The following is a 24,796-nucleotide window of genomic DNA, read 5'->3' as shown; positions in this document are numbered from 1 at the left end:
GGCACACTTCGTGGCAAGGGGCAATGATCGGAGGTCAAGAATAATCAGAATGAGGATATGTATTTATACTGGAGGAATCCGATGAGTTGTGGAGCTTTATTTCACAGAGTAGCAGCCAAGGAACGGAACGCGCCCAAGAGGGCGTCCACCGAAAGAGATGGAGGAATGAAATCAGCTCGTGTGCAGGTGCGAGGTCGATGATAACAAACGTGGAATCGTTAGAATTGATGAGCAGCATGTGGAGGCCTTCATCCAGCAGTGGATTGATCATGGCTAGTGCTGATCGAGCAGTTTCAGAGCGGTACATTTGAGGCCTGAAAACGTAGAATTGAGGCTATGGCAAAGACTCGCACACAATAACCTAGCCTTGCAAATTATTCCACGTGGCCTCTAATACACACTACCACTTGATGGTCCAGCATTTGAATGTGGCTCACAGAAATTACGAAACAAACCCCCACTGCCGAAGTAGTGGGGAGGGCAATCACACTGCCCGGGCTGTCCAGTCGTCAACCAATGCACGGGTACACATATAGCTATGTACACATTACACACGTCTGTGTGGACATAAACACAATGCCGCTCGTAATCTGCGTTATTGTGGGTAGCTTCACGTTTGAAGGGCCTCAGGAGGAAACAACCACCGGCCTGCCCGACTGCCTGCGTGCGTGCGTGAGTGAATGTGTGTGGGTGTGCAAATGTATGGGCAAGCGTGCGTGCGTGAGTGGGGAGCGGTGGTGCAGCGGTTAGCACACTGCGCCACGAACCCGGCGACCCGAGTTCGATTCCCGCTCACGGCCAACACCAGTGACTATTATCTGAACCGGTCCTGGCCCTCCCCTAAGTCGACTCAGCCTCAAATGAGTCCCTGGTGCCGTGTGTAAAAACGTCGCCACTGGGGAGACAAAGGCGGCCGGGTGTGGTGCTGGCCACCCACTACCTCGTGTGCCATTCCGGCCTTCATAGGTGTTCACTAACAGCACTTGCCCCAAGTCTGTGAAGGCTATACGGGGGGTCTTTGTTTGTCTGTGAATGTGTGTGGGTGTGAAAACGTATGGGTAAGCGTGCGTGTTTGCGTGCGGGAGCGCGTGGGTTGCAAGTGGCGGCAGCGATTCACTCACTGAACGACGAACCCAAGCCAAGTTCGAGTCATGTCCATGGCTCGCGGACATCACGTGGGCAAGTGATATCTGAACGTCAGGTCATGTGCCTCACCTAGGTCAACTCAGCCTTAAGTGGGCACCTCCGATGAGAACGGTTGGCTACGTACCGGTGCAGAAGAAGATCAACATACGTAGATACCTGATGCGATGTGTAAATATTACAACTGGCCTTGATAGATGCTTGCTGACAGCACTGAACTCAGTATCAGTCTGTTAAAGGCTATATATACAGGGGTATCTGTGTGTGTGTGTTAGTAGAGTGGGGAGCGGTAGTGTAGCGGTTAGCGCGCTGCGCTATGAACCTGGCGACCCGGGTTCGATTCCAATGATCAATTTTCCCGCTCACGGCCAACACCGGTGACGATTATCTGAACCGGTCCTGGGCCTCCCCTAGGTCGACTCAGCCTTAAATGAGGACCTGGTGCGATGTGTAAACATCGCCACTGGGGGGAGACAAAGGCGGCCGGGCGTGGTGCTGGCCACCCTCCCCCTCGTGTGCCGTGCCAGATTTTCAAAAACGCCGGATAATAATCACTAATCATTATTTAAAATAGCTAATTGTTGCACATTCTTGTCTCACACGTCTATAGGTATTGTGTTTTTAATTACTTTACTGTTTGAAATTGGCATAAATAAACATACAAATGGACAGGAATAAATATCCTACGGAATTCACTGTGTACCGAAATTACCACTCCAATCTCGTCGACTCTGCATCACGTGGCGATGTGTACACGTGCAGTGTTTTCATTAAGGTGTATGTAGTGTATAAGGTACTGGATATTAATATTCGATCGACACGGAACCCAAGCGAAGCTACTTGTTGTTGTCACGCTACGTGGTGCCGATCGCCGGATCGGTCCGGGACCGGCGGATAATGTTGGAAGCAACCGGGTAATCAATGATCACTCGGAGACAGTATTTGTTTTCTCGCATGATGAAGATAAAAAAACGTACGGGCTTTGTAGCAAACACACAACAACAACAACTCTGTTAACAAAAGTGCCCCCAGCCTGTACAGGGTTTGTTAATGGCTCTCTCGCTGGGTATAAGCTACGTAACTTGGCTCATTTAAACAAAACGCATCATTCGGGGTGTGGGGGGGGGAAATGCCACTTACTCATCGCAATGACTAATGCGCTGCGTGTATTTTTTTTTCCCTTCACGCCAACGATGCATCGCAGAAGAAGCACGGGGCTTCTGCACGCGCTGCCCACTTTGTCGTACGCCACCACGGAACTCGCCACTGCCCACACACAACCACAACACCGGCCCGCAAATAAAGACTTCGCTTGCTCAAGTCGCGCCTATTTATAGTTGCACACAGCGCGTTCGTACGTGCCATCACAACCGTAGTCACCGTATTCATATCTTTGGTCTGTGCTTTGGCAGGTTTACCTTCGATTTTTGCGATTTAAAAAAAAAAGGAGGCAATTTATTGCACGAAATTGTTTTTTTTTCAATCCGCTTTTGGGAAATGCTGTTCGCAAGGATATGATAAGATCAGCATGGATTTCACATGACTAATATCCACTGCTGGATGAAGTTCTACCCGTGCCGTATCAGATCATTGGGGTCGTTTGACCATACTTCACCACGCTGGTCAGTGCAGGATTGCTGAATTGGAGTGTGGCGCGCCAGGGGGTTAGCGCACAGCTCCATAGCGAAGGCGCGCGCGTTGTACATTTGCATGAGCGAACATTGGTGGAGACGTAACGACCCACGACCAACGTCTCTCGTGTCTGTTTGTGTCTTGTTACGGTGCTGCTGCTGCTGTTGTTGTTACAAACTCGCTGAACTCGCGGCCCCCATACTGGAGACATCTGAGAAAAAACCAGAGCTTCCTAGCATCATCATATTCCTCCCCCCAGTTCTAAAATAAAGATTCTGGTTAAGAAATGCAATCGAGATCTGTAGAGTAGAACCCCTCTTAACGACCACCCCTGTTAACGACTGATCGCTTAACGACGGGCCTCCATAGAGCCCAATGTGTAGTGTATAGTGTAGTGTCGTGTATAGTAGTGTAGAGTATAGTGTAGTGTATAGTGTAGTGTATAGTAGTGCTTCCATAGAGCCCAATGTGTTCGCTTACCGACCATTCCCCTGTAAATTCACGCATTGATTAACCGTGTTTCTTTTAATATTATGTGACTAGCCTTTTGCCCGTCCAAGGACGGGTGTCTTGCGGTAAATCTGAAACTTGCAAGCGAAAAGCAGACCGCCACGTGATATTCATTGCATAAATTCGTGTGTAATGTTTAAGGCCACGGTGACACAAACTTATTTCATTTAAAGGTTATAATGCCTTGTTCATCACGACGTCCTTTTTACTTATATGTCTCAATAGCGTTACGGAGATCGCGTGACGTGAGGGTGTCCATGTGTAGGACGTCACCTGCTCATGAATATTAATGAGGGGGGAGGCTGGTCAACGTGGAGTGACGTCACGAGCGTTAGGTACATTCCTGGGTGATTATGGTCGGTATTATATTGTTAGTATCTTAATATATTATTATCCATTGTTTAAATATGGTAAAAGTAAGTTTTTGGCGTGAAAAAGGGGTTACTTCCGATGCCATCTGAACAAACTAATCCTATAACGTGTTTTTCCCCTTATACTCGCTTAACGCCCAAATCGCTTATAAACGAGCGATTGCGTGGAAGCGATCAGCGTCGCTAAGAGGAGCGCTTCTACCGTGCAGAGCGTGCACGCGTGAGCAACGTGTTTTGTTTGTGCGAATGCCAACTTAAATAACGCGGTGTGTTGAAAAAAATAATTGCTTGACTGTACTCGCAATGCCACGTCGAGTGAGGGGTGTGTGTGTGTGTGGTTTCTTCAGTATAATTAATACAACGTAATATGCAGCCGCAGCAGTGTGCTACACCCCACGCTCCAGCCATGTGCGCCTCGCGAGAGAATAACAATGGTGCATTGTTTGCGCAGTGACTTCATGAACCCGATACGGATGATTTGGATCGGGCGTGAATGTTTGGGCACAGGTCGGAGTTCTGTTGTGATATCGACGGGGTTTTTTGGTGGGGGGGGTTAGGGGGGGGGGAGGAAAGTAACGCTCATTGCAAAAGGCGGAACCCTCCCCCCCCCGTGGGGAAGTTTGCCGTGGCTTGGTTAACTTTGTCTGTCCTTCAGCACCACCACCACCACCACCCCTCTTTGTCTTACCGAGACAATTGCCCTACTGTTTACAAACCGGAACAACCGGCGAATCAGAAGCGCGACACAAAAAAGTCAAGAATTATCATAATGAACGCCAATCATAATTATATAAATAGACTCCGTATGTGTGTGTGTGTGTGTCGGTCGTATTACGCCGATATCGGGCATGCATTCAAAATGTCACGATCCACGCCGAACCACTCAATTGCTGTTAAGTGGGGTTTACGTTTTGAGGGTTTAGATTTTCTTTGTTAAAACGTACGACGCGCCAGATAAAGTTCAGTGGGGCCGTCCATAAATTACGTCACGTGATTTTGGACGATTTTTGACCCCCCCCCCCCCTTCGTCACACGACGTCACTAAAAATCAGACCCCCCCTCAAATGACGTCACCAAGCTCTGCCCCCCCCCCCCAAAAAAAACACATGCTTCAAATCGCTTTAAACTATTGTCATTGTAGTGCGTATTTAATGTGGCGCTGCACTCTGATGCTGTAGGAGAAAGCATTTATTAAAACGTGTATTTAATTAAGTAGAACGTGTTGTCTATATTTATTTAAAGTTGAGCATTTTGATGTGACGTCACATTTCTCAAACCCCCCCCCCCTCGTCACACATCGTCACAAATGACTGACCCCCGCCTAGGTGTGTGACGTCATTTATGGACGGCCGCAGTGTTTTAACAATAAACGTACTCGATGGACAATATCCACCTCACTCTGGGTAACATGTTCACGTATTGACCGAAACATTTACTGAAGTCCATTGTACGGGAAAATATTGTCTGTGCCAATGTAATTCCCCCCCTACCCACCCCGTCCTTAAAAGTGTTTAGTTTTTTTTTATGACAGTAGGCCAGCAATTGCAAAGCATACACGTGTGGGGATTGCTCACATTGTAGCTTTCCCGTAAATGTTTCCGAATATTTATAAAGAAACTGATCAACAGAAACCTTCAAAGTCATCAGCGATAGTTATGCAAATTACCCAAAATAATAAGAATGTTTTGTATACATAGACAACTTCGGAGAAAAAAATTTGAGAATTCCCCCATCGATCCTGGTTCAACGACATAGGTTAAACACTTGTTCTAAGCTAGCAAGCAACATATGTTGTATAGGGTTACCAGAAAATGTTTAAAATTATCAAAAAGTGGAGATAATATCACGTCTATGGCTGTACGTATTCAGATAATTTTTATACAATCTTGATTTGAAGCTTTCGTGACTGCAGGAATCCACTCTTTGGTTCTTTCGGTAAAGTCACGTAGTGAGAAATAAAATAAAACAAATCACGACGTTTCGATCGCAACACAAGCGACCTTTATCAGGTGGCACCGATTCAGCGGTGCAGCGGTTGTGTCCGGCTGTCTCGGTGCCACGTGATCAAGGTCACTTGTGTTGCGATCGTGATTTGTTTTATTTTATTTCTAACTACGTGACTTTACCGAAAGAACCAAAGAGTAATAATATACGTACATTTAAATGTTGTATTTGTGTTATGCTAAATGTTGGGTGCAGTGATCGAGGGGAAGACCTTTATAACCAGATGGTTGTGTAGGGTTAGGAAATAACTATTCATCTCCGGAACAATATGGGTCTCTGTGCGAGTCTGCGGGTCTCCGAGACGATGGGTCTTTTTGTGACTTTGAGAGCAGATGGTGGGGAGACACTCTCAGGACAAAACTTGGAGGTCGCTGCAATGCGGGATGGGTTGGTGATGGTGGCATCAAGTGCTACATCTTGTAACAACACCTGTTTGTGATATTTCTGCTCATTAAAATAAACACAAATACATTTAATCGTGAATGCCCCTAAAAATCGTGCAATGGGCAGTGAATTGGCCCGAGCGCTGTTCAAAATGTAACTTCGACAAATCCTTTAAGCGAAATTCCCAGCAGTGCCACGTAGGGAGTGGCTTGAAACAAATCACGTATCTTGAACAAGCATTTAAGCCGCTTTCCAAATAGCAGACGTGGATGGTCAGCATCTTTAAAAAACGGAATCCTCTTCTCCCGTGATACTCACGCTGCATGCGAGTTCGAAGTTGTCACGAATTAAACTATTTATTTAACAATTAACTATGTTTATTGTACCAGGTAAGGCCCACTGGAGCTATGTAGCTCTTTTTCAGAAGCGACCTGGCCACAAATGATAGCTCAACCAAGTGGCTTATCATCGTGGAAATTTACAGCAGCCAAATACTCGAAACGCGTATTTTGTAAACGGAGGGGAAAACCGGAGGACCCCGAGATAAATCCACGCGACCACGGGAAGAGAGAGAGAGAGACACGCAAACTCCAAATATACAGGCGTCTGGAACAGGATCGAACCCACGCTAGGTAGTTAACATCTCGCTACCACCCTCAATATTCACCAGCACAACGATTACGTCCAATAAACTCCGGAATAGCCTAATCGAAGCAGTGATTGTGGCAGTCACCGCTGGTATAAACGATGAATTCATGGCTTTGCCGCATTTTACAAACGGCGCTTTAAAAGCCTTTTACAATGACTTACAGGGTAATTAAAGATAATAAAAGGGAACGGTTTTTTTATTTGGACTGTCAACTACAGGTAAAACAAGAAGATATTTTAACAATCTGACCGACGGACCTTCTTTAGGGGATATTGTGCGGTTTCTTTGCTGCCTCCAGCTTCAAGTAAAACTCATGGGACGATGTGTGGCCGTTAATCTCAGAGTGGGTCGCTCTCCCAATGCACGCGTGTTTATTCGAACATTGCTATATTTTAATCTCTATCCTTGAGAATGATCAGTAGAAACTCAAGTTAAAAATAATACTAAATAGATTATTGTTCAACTTAAGGCCAGTGTGATGCATTACCTCGTTCCCCTTATGTATTTGCTTCCTCCATATCCAATGTACAGTATATATATGAACGTGTGTGTCCGTCTCTATATGCATGTTTATTCATAACCATGGCAGAAAGAACTGGATCTATCTTGGTCTCCACTATAGTCAATGCTCAATGAATACCACAGCTTAGAATTAAACACGAGATACTATACATAAGGTCAGTATCACCACCTGTTCACCAAATGCTACGACTTCCCAACATCTTTAACAGACACACGATATGACCGTGTACAAGACATTCTTACATCGCGGGACCGGCTTGAGAAGGGACGCCTTCATCCAGCAGCGGAGTAAGCGTGGCTGCTGATTAATCATGATGATAATGATGATGGGACATAGTCTGTTAACAATGTAAGGCTCCTGCGTTTGAAAGACATTAACCCACCTCACTATATGCAAGGCACACCTTCACAAGATTGTCTTGGGACGGCCGTATTTTTTCCGGTTTTCCCCCCTCCACATTTTATAAACGTGCATTGAGATTATTTTATAAATGATGGTGCCACTTTGTTGCGCTACCATTTTGGGCCAGGTCGCTTCTGAAAAATAAGTTAATACCTGAGCGGGCTCTGCCTGGTAGAATGGGGATGGTTTATTTGTATTTATTATTGCTTGGGTGATTTTTTTACCCATCTTGTACTTTGCCCCTTACTGGACACCTGTTGAAAAAGAGCTTTATAGCTAATCAGATTCCTCCAGTACAAATATATATTCCGATTGTGTAGATTGCGCACAAAACGCCACGCACGTAGCAGGGTTGTTCGTGAACATCCGACAGCCTTTCACGGCGGCTCTTAAATCACCTCGAGGCACGCGCGGCACATTTGGAAGAACTCCCGCCGTGAAAGACGCCTTGCAAAGGGAAATTGTAGAGGGACCCAACACTCGCGACTCCTTACACACTCGCTGCGCTTATTATTGAGAGTAAATATCGGGGAGGGGACACACACAAATATGCCGGCTGTTATTAACGCACCCAAGTCGTTCAAAGCCATAGATATCTGATTTTGTACGACCACGCGAATAATGCAATACATGCACAGTGCCGGTAATGGTGAACAAGGTGAAGGAGCAGCCCTGCAAGTGCCCGCTGCTGCTGCTTCTTCTTGCACCACAGTCTGGCAGAAAGGCCTCTTCCGCTAGAAGGGAGCTGAAGGGAGCTCAAGGTAGCCCCCTCTAAGTAGGGGTGTTTGTGGTCTACTCATCTCACACTGGTCCAGATGTCTTGGAAGAGAATCAGAAACAAGTTTTTTTTGTTTCTATTATGCAAAAGTGTTCTCGTTCGATACAAAAAAACTAAATCCTTCTTCCTCAACAAGACGGCAGAGATACACTGTGGCGATAAATAAAACACCAGGTGAGTCTACATAACCTTGTCACATGCCTATAACCTTGTACGCGCAACTTGAGCAACTCGGTGACGGGGACAATGAGCCACTGATGTTACTCCGATAACATCGCAAGCTCGATGTGTAAATACGCGCGCACTCTTTACAAAACTAGAAACACAGCCATTAAAAGTGACGGTAAGAGATACGCAGCACACCGCGAAACGTGCTCCAGGAAACCGACTGCTCACGTTAGTGGCGACCGACCACCTCGTGGAAGTCATCCCTCCCGTCCACCTTCCCCGCAACGCCGACCGGCGCGGTGAAGTATGGTCAAAGCGAGCCCGGCGCGACCGGCACGGCAACTGGGGAGGCGTTATCGGACACAGGTGCTGCTGATCTAAGCTGTATTCACCTGCAACTGCGCCCGGCTTAATATCAAATACAAATTTGTTTACTTCTCTTAATGAGTCGAAAATTGAGTAATCGAGTACAGAGTAAACTTAAGTCCTGCCCCCCCCCCCCACACTTTGCACTCGCAACATTTATCAATGTTCTGCCACTCACTTTTTTTTCGCAGTAACGCGTTAAACTCCACCGGCGGAATCGATCTCCACAGCGAGACGCGTCAATCACCAGCACGGCGGCATGGAACCGAGAGACATAATACTAGAACTAACAGCTGTAATCATACAACGTTTCTAATCTACATCGACAGCACGTCCATGAGGAGCGGACGTCAAATCATTGGCAGCGACACGACACAGAACAATTCAGTGACAGACGCCTGAACGCGCCCTCGCAACACGCAAAGAATCACCTGCTGCGCATTGTAGAGGCACGGTTTGGTAGCTGCTACGTACCGGTGGCAAAAGAAGTTCCGACGAACAAAAACACGAGTAACATCACGCGAGCGACGAGAGGAATATTCGCTCGGGCAGCAGTTATAGAGAAGGGTAACGCCGACAAACCACGCCGCCGCTGTTGCTGTTGGAATTCAGCGTTAGGTGGGAGAGAAAAAAAACTCACGTCTGAAACAGCTGTGCCAAGCTCGCCTGCCCCCATCAACTGCCCTCCCCGACAGTTCGCAGACAACTCGTCTAGCCAGAGTTACAGGCTGGGCATTTAAATGTGCAACACGCGCACGCACTCGCACGCCGCCGTGGCTGCATGCCATTACGTCACCGCCCCTTCTCTTTTTTTGTGTTGGAGGGGGGGTGGTTGTTGTATCAGCTGATGGCTGGAGGTGTTTGTAATACTGTAGGGAGGGGGGGAAGGAGAGAATAACACCCCAACTCCACCTCCCGTGTGGGTGGATACAGAACGGAGGAGGAGGAGGGAGGCTGGCTGAAGAGGGAGTGGATCGCTGGTCGCGGGGCTTTGTTTGAAGGGAAAGAAAAAGGAGACAAGACAGAGAGAGGGAGGGAATAAGTAAGTAAAGTGTACGTAGTGGCCACCCGCGGCAGTACAAGAAAATGTGGGTTTAATGTTGGAATGTTGGGAATACAAAAGCCCCCCCCCCACCCACGTCCTCTGAGTTACAACAGTGGTGGTGATGATGATAATTCGATTCTATTGCGCATGATGGCAACAATATGTTCAGGAGATAAATGCCGATAATGTCCGAGGTTTTACCGCCACGAGAGAGCTTCAGGAGAGAATACGTGTGGTTAAGCGATGATATTTCTCCTCCATTGAAGGCGCCACAGACCACGGCGGTTTAACTATTGTTATGTTGATGATGGTGATAATAATGATCGGCAGGTATTTTTGTCAATCTGTAACGTAAGTATGTTGAACTTCTTTCGCACCGTACATAGCCAACCAACCGCGCTGATCAAAGGTGCGGGGTTGCGGAAGGACAACAAACGAAAGACCAAGAGCACTTCAAAGGAAATGAGTTTTCAATCTCCTTGCTAGATCAAGGGTCGGCAACAGAACTAACAAGAAGAGCAAAACATTTCTTTTTTCGAACTCGGTAATAAAAACCTCGATATTTCAAGAGCCGCGATGCACTGCTGTGAATGCGAGACGGCGGTCCTCGTGAACGTGAAGAAGTGAACTGGGCTCCCATGGTAAACTGGACTTCTATGGTGAACTGGACTTCTATGATAAACTGGACTTCCATGGTGAACTGGACTTCCATGTTGAACTTGACTTCTATGGAAAACTGAACTCCCATGGTAAACTGGACTCCCATGGTAAACTGGACTCCCATGGAAAACTGGACTTCCATGGTGAACTGGACTCCCACAGTAAACTGGACTTCCATGGTGAACTGGACTTCCATGGTGTACTTGACTTCTATGGTGAACTGGGCTCCCATGGTAAACTGGACTTCTATGGTGAACTTGACTTCTATGGTGAACTGGGCTCCCATGGTAAACTGGACTTCTATGGTGAACTGGACTTCTATGGTAAACTGGACTTCCATGGTGAACTGGACTTCCATGGTGAACTGGACTCCCATGGTTAACTGGACTCCCATGGTAAACTGGACTTCTATGGTGAACTGGACTTCCATTGTAAACTGGACTTCTATGGTGAACTGGACTTCTATGGTAAACTGGACTTCCATGGTGAACTGGACTTCCATGTTGAACTTGACTTCTATGGTGAACTGGACTCCCATGGTAAACTGGACTCCCATGGTAAACTGGACTCCCATGGAAAACTGGACTTCCATGGTGAACTGGACTCCCACAGTAAACTGGACTTCCATGGTGAACTGGACTTCCATGGTGTACTTGACTTCTATGGTGAACTGGGCTCCCATGGTAAACTGGACTTCTATGGTGAACTTGACTTCTATGGTGAACTGGGCTCCCATGGTAAACTGGACTTCTATGGTGAACTGGACTTCTATGGTAAACTGGACTTCCATGTTGAACTGGACTTCCATGGTGAACTGGACTCCCATGGTTAACTGGACTCCCATGGTAAACTGGACTTCTATGGTGAACTGGACTTCCATTGTAAACTGGACTTCCATGGTGAACTGGATTTCTATGGTAAACTGGACTTCCATGGAAAACTGGACTTCCATGGTGAACTGGACTCCCACAGTAAACTGGACTTCCATGGTGAACTGGACTTCCATGGTGTACTTGACTTCTATGGTGAACTGGGCTCCCATGGTAAACTGGACTTCTATGGTGAACTTGACTTCTATGGTGAACTGGGCTCCCATGGTAAACTGGACTTCTATGGTGAACTGGACTTCTATGGTAAACTGGACTTCCATGGTGAACTGGACTTCCATGGTGAACTGGACTCCCATGGTTAACTGGACTCCCATGGTAAACTGGACTTCTATGGTGAACTGGACTTCCATTGTAAACTGGACTTCCATGGTGAACTGGATTTCTATGGTAAACTGGACTTCCACAGTAAACTGGACTCCCATGGAAAACTGGATTTCCATGGTGAACTGAACTCCCATGGTAAACTGGACTTCCATGGTGAACTGGACTTCCATGGTAAACTGGACTCCCATGGTAAACTGGACTTCCACAGGAAACTGGACTCTCACATTCTAGATTTGAAGTTTTCGTGACTGCAAGGATCCATACTCTTTGGTTCTTTCGGTAAAGTCACGTAGATGAAAACAAATATTTTAATTTAATTTTAATTTAATTTTCACCTATGTGACTTTACCGAAATAACCAAAGAGTATGGACTCGCACAGTAAACTGAACTCCCATAGCCCAGGGGTCGGCAACGAAAAAACAGAAACAAGAACATAATTGGTTGTTGTTGTTGTTGTGTTTCTCGCACTGCCGTCCTTAAAGAGTCAACCGCATGCGGCTCCCGAGCCGCAGGTTTTGCCGACCCCCCCCCCCCCCCCCGGTGCCCCGACGAAGGCCTCCCCACCCCGCGTGGGTCGTGCCAGGTCTGTTTGGCGACGCTTCACCGCCCACGCTAAGGCGGCCCCGTGCGGGTTGGTGAAGGTGTTGGTGGGGTGGGTGGGTGGGGAGGGGAGGGGACGGCTCGAGGCGGAACCGGCGTCAGTCGAGATATCGCCGTTGTCAGAGGGCAGTATTTATTCATGGCTGGAGGAATCCGATGAGCTACGATGCATCTTTTTTTTTCACAGATGTCCAGTCAGGGGCAGGTCAGAACGTTGCAACAACAAACAATACAAAAACACGATAGCAGAGCAAAGGAAAGGTAAATAAATAACTTTAAATTTATGCGAATAAAACTAAACTATCTTGTAGCTTACCAGGTAAGGCCCATTCAGCTATTAGCTTCTTTTTTTCAGAAGCCACCTGACCACCACACATGATGTCTCAGCTGATGCGGCCTATCGTGTGGAAATTTATAGCAGCAAAATAATCGAATCGATCGAAACGCACTGATGTTAGCCGTGGGAGGGAATCCAACTCAGGATGTGGCGTTCGTATCGCGAGTGTGTGAACTGCCACGCCGCCGCTTCCCATACATTATTTAGACGTGTGCCTAAACCATCGGGGGCGGATTTAATGTGTCACGTAAGAGTTAGGTGTCAGAGTGCGTTGCGTATTTTGTTTAGATGTGTCCGTCGATTTGACTTGCGTGTGTCACTGCGGGGAGCGGTGGGGCAGCGGTTCGACGCAGCCGCGCGGAGAACTCGACGACCCGAGTTCGATTCGCGCGCACGGCCAACACCGGTGACGATTATTTGGAACCGGTCCTGCGCCTCCCCGAGGTCGACTCAGCCTCGAATGTATTACAGTACCTGGTGCAATATGCAAAGGTGACCGTGCCGTGGTGCTGGCCACCCACCCCCTCGTGTGGCGTTCCGGCCTTCATAGGTGCTCGCTAACAGCACTTGTCCCTACAGCCTCACCGGCACACGAGAGAGCTGTCTTTGTGTGCCACTGTGAGCGTGGAGTCGTCACGATGACGTTGTTTTGTTTGTCGGTGCAGCACCTTTCCTGAAGTCTAAACCACAATGTCTCGAACTCTATTAACGCTATAATTATGATGTCAGTCTATACATCATTTCCCTGCAGGGGTTATGACATGTTTTAATCGCACGCATGAATGTTTACATACTGTTTGGGGAGCGGTGGCTTAGTGGTTAGCGCACTGCATCGTGACATTTCCGGCCATGGCTAACACCAGTGGTGATTATCCGAACCGGTTCTGGTCCTTCCCTAGGTCGACTCAGCATTAAGAGAATGCCTGATGTGGTGTGTAAACATTAGCACTCGGGAGACAAAGACGTCCAAAGGTCATGCTTGTCACAACACCCCCCTAATACCCCCATGTCAGACATAATAGTTGCTTGCTCTCAACAGGGCGCCACGGTGGCGAGGAGATGTTAACTACCTCGCCTGGTATACAGGAGGTCGTGGGTTGGATCCAGACCCTGACGCCTGCTGCTGTATATTTAAAGTTTGAATGAATCTCTCCCCGTGGTCGCGTGGATTTTTCTCTGGGGCCTCCGGTTTTTCCTCCTCATTTAGAAACACGCGTTAAGGGTGTTTGGCTGCTATACATTTCCACGCGATAAGCCACGTTGTGGAGCTATCATTTGTGATAGCCAGGTCGCTTCTCAGAGCCGCCTTACCAGGTAAAATAGAATATATAGTTTAGTGTAATAGCTTACTTGCCCCGACAATCCGTCAAAGGCTCTACGTGGGATATCGACAAGATCGTTTCGTGTACTCTATGGCTCGCACGTGGGTGTAACGTGTGGGCACAACGGAGCGGCTACACGGTGGCTGAATATTCCGAGAGCACAAAAAGCCGTGCCCGGTCGTCCAGCGGGGAGGGGGCAATGAGACGCGACCGTCGTCTGGACATCCCAACTGACGGATGGCACACTTTCAGGAGGGCCCCCCACCCCACCGCCGCCGCGAGGATTTGGTTTCGGACAGAGATCCTCTTTTTTGTCGGGTTCAAGGCGAGTGTGTTTCAGCTGATCTTTATCGACAGTCCTTCCCACCCCCATCCCCGGGACACACGAGGCTGCCCCGAGGCTAAGGAGGCCGTGGAGCTATCATGTCACGGTACAGTATGTTTGGCGTCATTCAGCGAAATGGTGCACGAAACAATGCGTAATTAATGTTTTGAGCGCATGTCAATCCGCCACTGGATGAAGGCCTCTTCCCCACGCCGTATCAGTCACGTGGGAGTTATGTCATGGGACCGTTTTTGTCGGTATCGCAGGATGAAAACATGAGCGTAGGTCTTACCCTGTCTGGCAATACAACAGGTGTTTAGATTTCGATTTAAAGCTTTCGTGACTGCAGGGATTCATATTCTTGGTTCTTTCGGTAAAGTCACGTAGAAGGGAAAGAATAAAATAATAATAAATTAAACAATAAAATTCTCACGACGTTTCGACTGCAACACAAACAATCATCATCAGGTGTGATAACCACAGCAAGAAATTTTCTTTTTTTTTTATGCAAATTTTCTTTTTGTGGTTTTCACACCTGATGATGATCGCTTGTGTTGCAATCGAAACGTCGTGAGAATTATATTGTTTTTATTATTTATTATTTTATTATTTCCCTTTACGTGACTTTACCGAAATAACCAAGAATATAGGTGTTGAGATTTTCAAACGCCAGATTCATTCCACAAGGTATTTAGTTGGTCTTTGAACAAATGTGGTAATACCAAAAAGGCTAAAAACCTATTATTTTTTTAATACTTTGATACTGGGGAAAAAAAGGTATCCCATGATGTAGCTGCTCACCCGAGCTATAAATGTTCTGATACATGTGGCATCGCCTTTGTGCTGCTCGCATTGTGGCCTTCTCTTGTCTGACACCGGTGATACGAGGCCCTAAGGAAGGCTGCCGTCTCTGGTGTGGGCCAATCAGTTTCAAAGACAATGCAGATATCATTATCAGAGTACGTTTGTTTTGCTAGTTCACCACAAGTACGTGTGGTTAATGCAGACTTGGTGCCTTGCAATCAGGTTTCTATTTGGTGTTTAAACATCTTAGCACCTCCTGTTTTATCGCCAAAAAGGGTAAGCGCTATTCTTATTTGTTTTCATACCTGTGGGGGGTTGTTTGACCATGCTTCTCACATGCAGGTCAGTGTGGGTTGGCGAAGAGATGACCCATTGACTATTTTTTTACTCAGCACTGACGCGAGTAGCCTTGGCTGGGAATCAAACTCCGGTCACCGGGGGTTCACAGCACAGACCACTAATCAACGGCCTCGCTGCTCTGCCTATAACAATAATGTTTTTTTTTTATAATAATAATGTATTCAAATGTGTTTATTAGGAGGGAGCCATTAAAATGGTTACAGTAACACCGAACATTCCGTCAAGGTGATTTCTACGGTAATGCACCTAAATCGTAATAATTTATGTGCCCGGGCAGTGCAGCGGTTAGAGGGCAGCTCGCAACCTTACGGCCGCGAATTAAAATCCTGGCCAGCCACTTCATCCGCTCCAAGCGTCACTCTTGTAGGAAACTAACAAGAATCAACGCAAAGTCACCCCATGGAGGACGCGTCGCCCCCACGCCTTCGAATCGCGGACCCTCCATAGCCGCCGTCACGGTTCGCGACCGGATCGTCTTCTCGCGTGTGGCGAGTGTCACGTCCAGGTGTCAGCTTGTGAGCCATGCGACGGCTGTCATTGTCCAGTCCGCAGGACGCGAAGTGGATGTGACGTGATGGATGCACGAGGGGACACATTGTTTGATAACGCCGATGCGAATTGGACGCAACGCGATCGATTGAATGGAACGGCGTCGCGCGAGTCGGACTAAGCGTTTGTACGGCTGCCTCGGCGTAGCATCATCGCACAAGGCAGTGGGATGCTGCTGGATGCTTCGAGATGCTACCCACACGCCTCAAGTCTTTGTTCGGCCTGCGTACGCATCTCGCGTGTTATCGCGGACTGTGCTTTACCCCTACATTATATGTTATTCATTGTAACGCGATTTTCCATAACGCGGCGTTCTTCTGAACGCGACTACGACCGCGTTCTAGGAGAACAAACTGAGTGTATGTTGCACTCCTTTCGCACTATACGTTGCCAAGCGTGTTAATCGGAGGTGCAAAACCGGTCCATTGTTTTGTTCCGGTGGGAGATTCTAGCCTCCACGTGGCCCACCTGTTCAGTGTCTCATCGGCCGACGAATACGATGACTTCGGGCCTTTCGTCAACCGTTCATACATTCGCTTTCGAGTACTGTGTCTATAAACAGATGAGCATAGATCCACTGTAACACGCTTATTTACGCAGAAGCCACATTTTGGCTCGAACAATGATGGTTCGAGGCATACACCGGTAATCTAGCGCTCTGGGGACAAAGTAAATAGCAAATAGATCTTGCGCAGATACAAGTCATCATCAGACGAGCGAGACACCCACCCACTTGCAGGGCAATGGGATGCGACATGGAACCATTGATGTAATGTTGGTCCAACTGGCCCAATGTTCCCTGTTTACCGGGCACCTGTCGTGAGCAGTACAGAAAGTAATGAGTGACCACGTGCCAACGTTGGACCAACGTTAGCCTCGTTTAACACGTAGGCTTTCGCGACCAATATTATTCATAATCAACGTTTTTGGGTTTAGATCTGGCGAATTGCCCGATGATGCTGGATGCAATTACCAGCGAAACGTCGTACTCAAAAATTGTAAATGTTGTGGTTTCACGCTTCAACACACCGGTGGGCTAAAGCAATGAACTATTTGTCCTTTGTCAACGTGACACTGTTTTGCTGATTGGCCGTGTCGGGTGGTGGAGGGTTACGCCACATTTATAAATAACGCGATCTAAACCCAAAAACGTTGATTATGAATAACGTTAGCCTGTGGGTGGAACCATTGATCCAATATTCTATGTGTCACTGGGTACCTGTAGGAGACAGTACAGAAAGTAGGCCTTTTAGTTTTCTTCTCTTAAACACATATGAGGGTCATTCTTGGTAAATCCATCATCATCATCAATCCTCCCCAAGTTGCCCCATCTCGCACACTCCTGAGATCCACCTAGCACCTGCCCACGAGCTGATTTACGTCGCTGGGGCGTACATCATTCGTTTAAAAATGTAGGAATGATTAAACTTACAACAAAAATAGATGCGTGCGTGGTATTTATATATACATATTTATTTGCTTACTCACTTGGAAAGTGGCAACCAAAGTTAAAAGCGATCCAGAGCCAATATTCGATTCTTGCTTAATTTGAGAAACCAGTGTTATAATTGCTGTCACAGACAGATGTATGCATTCTCTATATATAGGTACGTGTGTGGGTATGTAGTGCAATCCTCAAGGGGCGGTTTCAAAAGTGAATGAGGCCCTCGTGCGCACATGCGTAAACAAAAACAAAACTCCCCCGTGTAGCCTTAACAGACTCGTGGGGCAAGTGCTGTTAGCGAACAACTATGAAGGCCGGCACGGCACACGAGGGGGTGGGTGGCCAGCACCACGCCCGGCCGCCTTTGTTTTCCAGGTGAGGATATTCACACACTGATTTATGGCTGAGTCGGCCTAGGGGAGGCTCATGACCGGTTCAGATAACCGTCACCGATGTTGGCCGCCGTGAGCTGAGATCGAACTCGTGTCGCCGGATTCGTTTCGCGCAGCGCACTAACCGCTGCACCACCGCTCCCCACCCCACACACAGACACGCACACGCACAAAGATCCCCCATATTGGCTTAACAGACTTTAGGGGCAAGTGCTGTTAGCGAACACCTATGAAGGCCGGCACGGCACACGAGGGGGTGGGTGACCAACACCACGCCCGGCCGCCTTTGTCTCCCTAGTGACGGTGGTTACACATCGCATCAGGTACTAATTTGAGGCTGAGTCGACCTAGGGGAGGCCGGGACCGGTTCAGGTAATCGTCACTGGTGTTGGCCGTGAGCGGGAATCGAACCTGTGTCGCCGGGTTCATAGGGCAGTGCGCTAACCGCTAGACCACCGCTCCCCACCCCACACACAGACACGCACACACACGTGTGCACACACACACGTGTGCACACAGACGCAGGCAAACGTGCTCACGCACGCACACCCAACATCCACAAGGGACACCCATTCTAGCGCCCACGCGCGTGCCAGCTTTAATGCCCCAAGGGAGATCACAGTTATTATTATTTTTGTTACATGTATCATTCTTCCCCAGTGGAGGGTAAATCCACAGCTGGTTGTGCATCGAGACGGCGCGTAAACCTCTCGCCCGCGCGTAAAACGGAACGCCCCCCCAAAAAAATTTGCCGAACGCGCTGTGAAGGGCACCGCTGAGATTCTTTTTTGCGGTTGTGCCACCGTAGAGTTCACTGATGTGTTTTGGGGTTGTCCCCCCCCCCCCCCACCGCGTGTAGTGTTGGTCGGCACGTTGGCCAACGTTTCAGCAGCAGCAGCAGTCGGTCGATGCAATATGCTGTACATGCGAAGGAGAATGCCAGTGGCTCAGAAGCAAAATCGTGTTTTAGAGGAGGAATCCGATGAGCTATGAAGCTCTATTTTCACGGATGTCTAGCAGGGGCGGGTCAGCAAATTACAACAACAACAAACAATACACCAACACGATAGACGTGCATAAAAGAGAGAAAAGGAAAGTCACTCTGAATCAATAAATACGAATAAAGTAACCCGAGTACAAATTGCACACGTGCATACATTCCTGCCGATTTGTCAAATGCAAGCTTGGGCAAGGCAACAAAACAACAACAACAACGATAAACACAGTCCCAGGCTACAGCAAGACAACACAATTAAATTGCACATTTACAAACATGCCTCGCGGTGGCTAGGAGATGTTAACTACCTCGCCTGGTCTACAGGAGCTCGTGGGTTTGATCCCGACCCTGACGCCTGCTGCTGTATATTTGGAGTTTGCGGTGTCTCTCTGTCATCATCATTACGGTGGCTAGGAGATGTTAACTACCTCGCCTGGTCTACAGGAGCTCGTGGGTTTGATCCCGACCCTGACGCCTGCTCCTGTATATTTGGAATTTGCGGTGTCTCTCTCCGCGTGGTCGCGTGGATTTTTTTTCCAAGTCATCCAGTTCCCCCCCTCCCCCGCAAGCGTTCAGAGTTTTTAGCGGCTATAAATTTCCACGTGATAAGCTACTTCGTTCCGATATCATTTGTGATAGCCAGGCCGCTTTTGAAAAGAGCCGTATTCTGTAGCTCAGTGGGGCTTTACCTGGTGAAATGAAAAAAAAAATGTTCAGTTGAGGTTATTTGTCAGTCAAATTTTGTGAAATTTGTCAAATTTGACAAACTTTGACCATGGTCGCCGTCACTTAGATTTTATCTTTCACTGTGAAGCAAAAGGCGCCGATAGTAATGTACTTATTTCATTGTCAATAGATACGCCCGGGGTATTAACCAGGACGGCCGCTGGGGTCGAACCGCAGGAGAATGAACCCGCCCCTCCTGACAAAAACCAGGTGGCCACGCGTTCGACCTCGAGCGTCGAATAAAAAAAAATCCGAAAACGAAAACAATGCGAGTCATAGCCAGCCGCTAAGATTATTACCGCCGCTCAATCACCACGCGTTGGGATTCATTGCAAGTAGTTCATTATCGCGTGAGCAACTCACCAAAATGGCATGCCTCTTAGGTTCGTGCCACTGCAAATGTCATGGCCCGCGGCGGCAAGAGGCACCCACCAGCGGGCGAGGCGCGGCACGCGCGAGAGCTCCTCGTTGTTGTGTCACCCTTCTCATTACCGGGGGTTGCGAACTCTCGTCACGCGCCTTTCACATCGGGTGATTTCATTGAGGCGTGACTCGGGAATGCGCACCGCAATAGGCGTACTCTGTGTCTCAGAGCGCGTGTGACTCCGCGCGACGGGAATGCACGCAACGCGCGCGTTTGCGTCATTTGTGTACCTTCGTTTTTTCGTATCCACCACAAAACGCGTCGCGAGTAAGTCGAATCGACAAAGTGGGCACGGCGGTACACAACGCCCATTGAAGGTTTGAAAAGGGAAAAGCGATGCCAGTTGTGCATTGATATTTTGCCCTCTAGTGTATGGACCAGCGTTGTCACTCGAAGGGATTTCGGAGGTACTTCTGTGATATCCGCTTTCGGCGGGGCGTTCTCTAACTCGAAGGGGTCGCACGGCTCCATCGGGTTCATCGTCACGTGACGACGGACAACAGACGTAGTCCAATCGTTTTGTAACGTCGCTTAAATGCTATTGAATATGTTAAGGTGTTAAGATTTTCAAAGCCCAAAATAGATACCTCTTCCTTAGATGCATTAACCGCATGATGTAGCTGCTCACCGCGAGCTAGAAGTGCTCTGATACGTGTGGCATCGTCTTCGTGCTGTCCGCCTTTTGGCGTTCTCTGGTTCTGACACCGGTGAGACTTGGCCATAAAGAAGGCAGCTGTCTCTGGTGTAGGCCAATCAGTTTCAAGGACAATGCTCATATATTATTATTATTATTATCAGAGCACGTTTGTTGGCATGTTCACCACAAGTCCGTGTGGTTAATGCAGACTTGGCTCCTTGAAAAAGAATGCTGCTTATTTTTTGATCATTTAACACCTCCTGTTATATTGCCAGAAAGTGTACAAACTATGCTTATTTTTTCATACGTTGATACTGACAAAAAAGGTCCCATGTTATGTTACTAAATATGTTTACGTTTTATAATTCTAGCTTTTAAGTTTTCGTGACTGCAAGGATTCATACTCTTTGGTTTTTTCGGTAAAGTCACGTAGGTAAAAAATATGCTTGTGTTGCCTCCGAAACGTCGTGATTTTATTTAGTAGTTTTTTTCATTTATTTTTTACCTACGTGACTGTACCAAAAAAAACAAAGAGTACGTTTAATAACATTATTTAAATGTAATTCGATGTGTTTACGTGTCTATGCGCCATATATGCAACGAATGGACCCGTCGGCATCCGTGGTGTCAGGGACCATGCGTGGCACGCTTGGCTACGTACGGCGTGAAAGAAGTTCAACGCGCAGTCCATGCGTGCGCGAAACAAGCGACACATTCGATAATGACGGCAGGGGAACGCTCGTGCAGTCGCTCGCTCGGGGGCCGAAGCGAACGCGTAGAGAAGCAAACGTGAGCCCAAACACGCACTCCAAGTCCCAAACACGCACTCCAAGTCCCAAACACGCCCTCCATGTCCCAAACACGCACTCCAAGTCCCAAACACGCACTCCAAGTCCCAAACACGCACCCCAAGTCCCAAACACTCGCGCCAGCCCAGGCAGCGGTCGTCCTCTCCTCTCGCGGCCTCAACCTGACAATTGTCGTTCAGAAAATAGAAGCAGAGACACTGCAATGACTTGTCAGCGGGTTCCCGTCGGATTCTTTTTTTCGCTGCCGCTGATACTTTACGGGCGCGCGTCTGGTTGACGCGGCATTCACCTTGAAGACGTGGAGATCCCGTGGATTTCAGTAGGATTTATGTACATGAATGTGATGTCCGCGCTCTGTTACGTGTGCGATGATGTTGCAGGTGGCCCCCGTGCTATGCCCTGCCCACTGCTCTTCGTCGTCAACCGCCTCCCACTTGACAACATCATCTCCAGCTCCAACAACGATCAACCATGCCTATGCCCAAGACGCACCGACCGCGGAACGCCTCGGCACGACTCCTCCGCGCACACAGACGTCAACGAGACCTGGCGCGTCGCCCCAACACACTCGGATCCCCTCCGGTTGCTCCCAACGCAGTCCCAGAACCAACCGCAAGATTGCCCGCAACACCAATTTCGAGATCCTCCATGGACTCGCTCCTGTCTGTCTCACTCTGCTCCCCTTCCCTTGTGCTCTCTGCTTCCAAAAACCCAAGGAGTCCTGAGAGGAGAGGGGGGGTGGAAACCTCAACCCGACCTCTGCGCAATGGGAGGTCGCTCCTTCTCTGCTGCTGCTGCTGCACCCGCCTTTGGAACTCTCTCCCCACAGTGGTCCGTGCTGCTGACTCCCTGCCCCTGTCGAGGCCAAGGCAGTCGGCAACCTGCGACTCCGGAACCGCGTGCGGCTCCTCACAGGGGACTCGTGAAATATCGAGGGGCCCACCGCGTAGCATTGTGGCTCGTGAAATATCGAGTTGTTTCTTTAATTTTGTTCTTACCAAATTCAGAAAAAAATCTCACTTCTTCGTTATTTCGGTTTGCCGATCCCTGGCCAAGACTTTGCTCTTCTCCTCGAGCCAAGCGCACGGTGCCTCCTCTCCACGAAGTGCTATCAAATCGCCGCTTACTTTGACAAAAGGCAAACCACGTCGCCTTTCGTCACCCGCGTTGCAAGCAAGTCCCGCGTCTTTTTGCACAGCATCCGGAGATGCGGGCTCACTCGGGTGCCGTAGAGTCGTTGCGTAAATAAGTGTTTGCAACAAACACAAAAAAAAACTAAATTAAAGGGCAAGAGATTCCACTCACCTCTTGAGCTTCCAGAGTCGTCATCTCTACACACGCATCGGCGATTTGTTCCGAAAGCAGCAACAACTTTTAAAGAGGGGGGGGGGGGGGGCGCTTGGCTAAAACGCGCTCGGCAGTAGATTCTAAGCCGAGGCACGAAGCAGCCACGAATTAGTCTAGACACATACGTTGCATTATTAATCGCGCGTAACTGTATGCTTAGCGGTTCACTGTATCGCTTCAGCACACCGCGCCGGGACGGATTTGCTTCGGCACGGAGAGAGCGCATCGCTCGCCCAGCGGCCGGCAAGCTCGCCAGATAAAGGACATGTCACATACATCGAAGCGTCCGGTCGTTGCCTCTCTCTCGTCTCTCTCTCGCCTCGTGTCTCTATCGTGTCTCTCTCTCTCTCGTGTCTCTCTCGTGTATCTCTTTGGTCTCTCTCGTCTCTCTCTCTCGTGTCTCTCTCGTCTCGTGTCTCTCTCTCTCTCGTGTCTCTCTCTCTCGTGTCTCTCGTCTCGTGTCTCGTCTCGTGTCTCGCCCCTGCGCAAGGATGACACGCAAATTCGTGAAGCGTTCTCTCGCCTCGTGTCTCTCTCGCCTCGTCTCTCTCTCGTGTCTCTCTCTCTCGTGTATCTCTCGTGTATCTCTTTGGTCTCTCTCGTCTCTCTCTCGTGTCTCTCTCGTCTCGTATCTCTCTCGTCTCGTGTGTCTCGTCTCGTCTCTCTCTCGTGTCTCTCTCTCTCGCCTCGTGTCTCTCTCTCTCGTCTCGTCTCTCTCTCGTGTCTCGTGTCTCTCTCTCTCGTCTCGTGTCTCTCGTCTCGTCTCTCTCTCGTGTCTCGTGTCTCTCTTTCGTCTCGTGTCTCTCTCGTGTCTCTCTCGTGTCTCTCTTTCGTCTCGTGTCTCTCGTCTCGTGTCTCGTGTCCCTCTCTCGGGGACGCTGCAGCTTGGCGCAGCGCGGACCTTGCGAAGCGGCCCCAGCCACTCGCGCGCGCCCCAGAGACAGAGAGAGAGGCCGGAGAGACAGCTCGTGGCACGGCAAGGGGGTGAAGAGATGCTTGCCCGAGTTCTCCGAGCAACTTCAACACGACCGACGATTGCTGGAGTCGCAAGGAGTGACGCCCGTGATAATGACACGGGGATGGCGCCTCTGCTTGCGTGCCCTGAAACGTCTCCGGGTGAGACACGAAATCCGGCCAAACAAGTCGCAAAAAGCTCTGGCACGTGGGCAACAATGACAAAGATCCCCCCCCGTATATCGCCTGAACAGACTGTTGGGACGACAAGTGCTGTTAGCGGGCACCTATGAAGGCCGGCACGGCACACGAGGGGTGGGTGTCCAGCTCACATTTGCTATGTAACACATTGGAGGGCATTATCAGTGTCTAAAGAGTGGCACTAAGCGAATAATCATCGACAATCATCTAACCGTTTTGTAAGATCAACATTAATCTCACTAGTTAAAGACTGTATCCCCATGAATTATAAAGCTGTGATGCTTTAGAATGAGTCTAACACCCTCGAATGCAGCCGACTGATAGTTTCAGCTCAGAAGGCCAATGGCTGCACAGGTACACACACAAACAACTGCCAATTAAATTGCTTTTACACTTCATTCGGCTACAATCTGCCTCCGAGAATTAAAAATAATGGTTTCATACTCACATGTAATGAGCGTTGCTCTGTTAGCAGGATGTGTGTGACCGCCTAATGTGGATAAGAGGTAAATTGGAAGAATCTGAGAAACAGTTCTGTGATAGCTGCTTCCGCGGACCCGTTATCGAGCACGGAGAAAGCTGCTAGAATTGCTTATATGTCTCACAACGTAATGCCTACAGCACACTCGCAATTCAATTGGGGGGAGCGGGGTGCGGGGAACTCCAGCAACACGTATCCCCACAAAAACTCCAGGAGTTTTATCGTGTTTTTTTTTTT

At 48.6% G+C, this 24,796-nt stretch overlaps 1 protein-coding gene across 2 annotated transcripts in view; it reads right to left on the bottom strand.

Annotated features, from left to right (window-relative positions):
* LOC144734292 (uncharacterized) overlaps positions 1–24,796 on the bottom strand; it is a 141,443-nt gene that overhangs the window by 69,525 nt on the left and 47,122 nt on the right. The window contains exon 1 of one of the 2 annotated variants that reach the window (XM_078616444.1): positions 9,571–9,662. The exons of the other annotated variant lie outside the window; for it this stretch is intronic. The gene's annotated coding sequence lies outside the window, so the exon portion shown is untranslated. Of the gene's footprint in view, positions 1–9,570; positions 9,663–24,796 lie in introns of those variants that run through there. 2 annotated transcript variants of the gene reach the window in all.

Source organism: Lampetra planeri, chromosome 50, assembly GCF_965212315.1.
Source record: "Lampetra planeri chromosome 50, kcLamPlan1.2.h2, whole genome shotgun sequence".
NCBI lineage: Eukaryota > Metazoa > Chordata > Hyperoartia > Petromyzontiformes > Petromyzontidae > Lampetra > Lampetra planeri.
The sequence above is the reverse complement of the archived record's forward strand: the minus strand, read 5'-3'. Positions and strand labels throughout refer to the sequence as shown.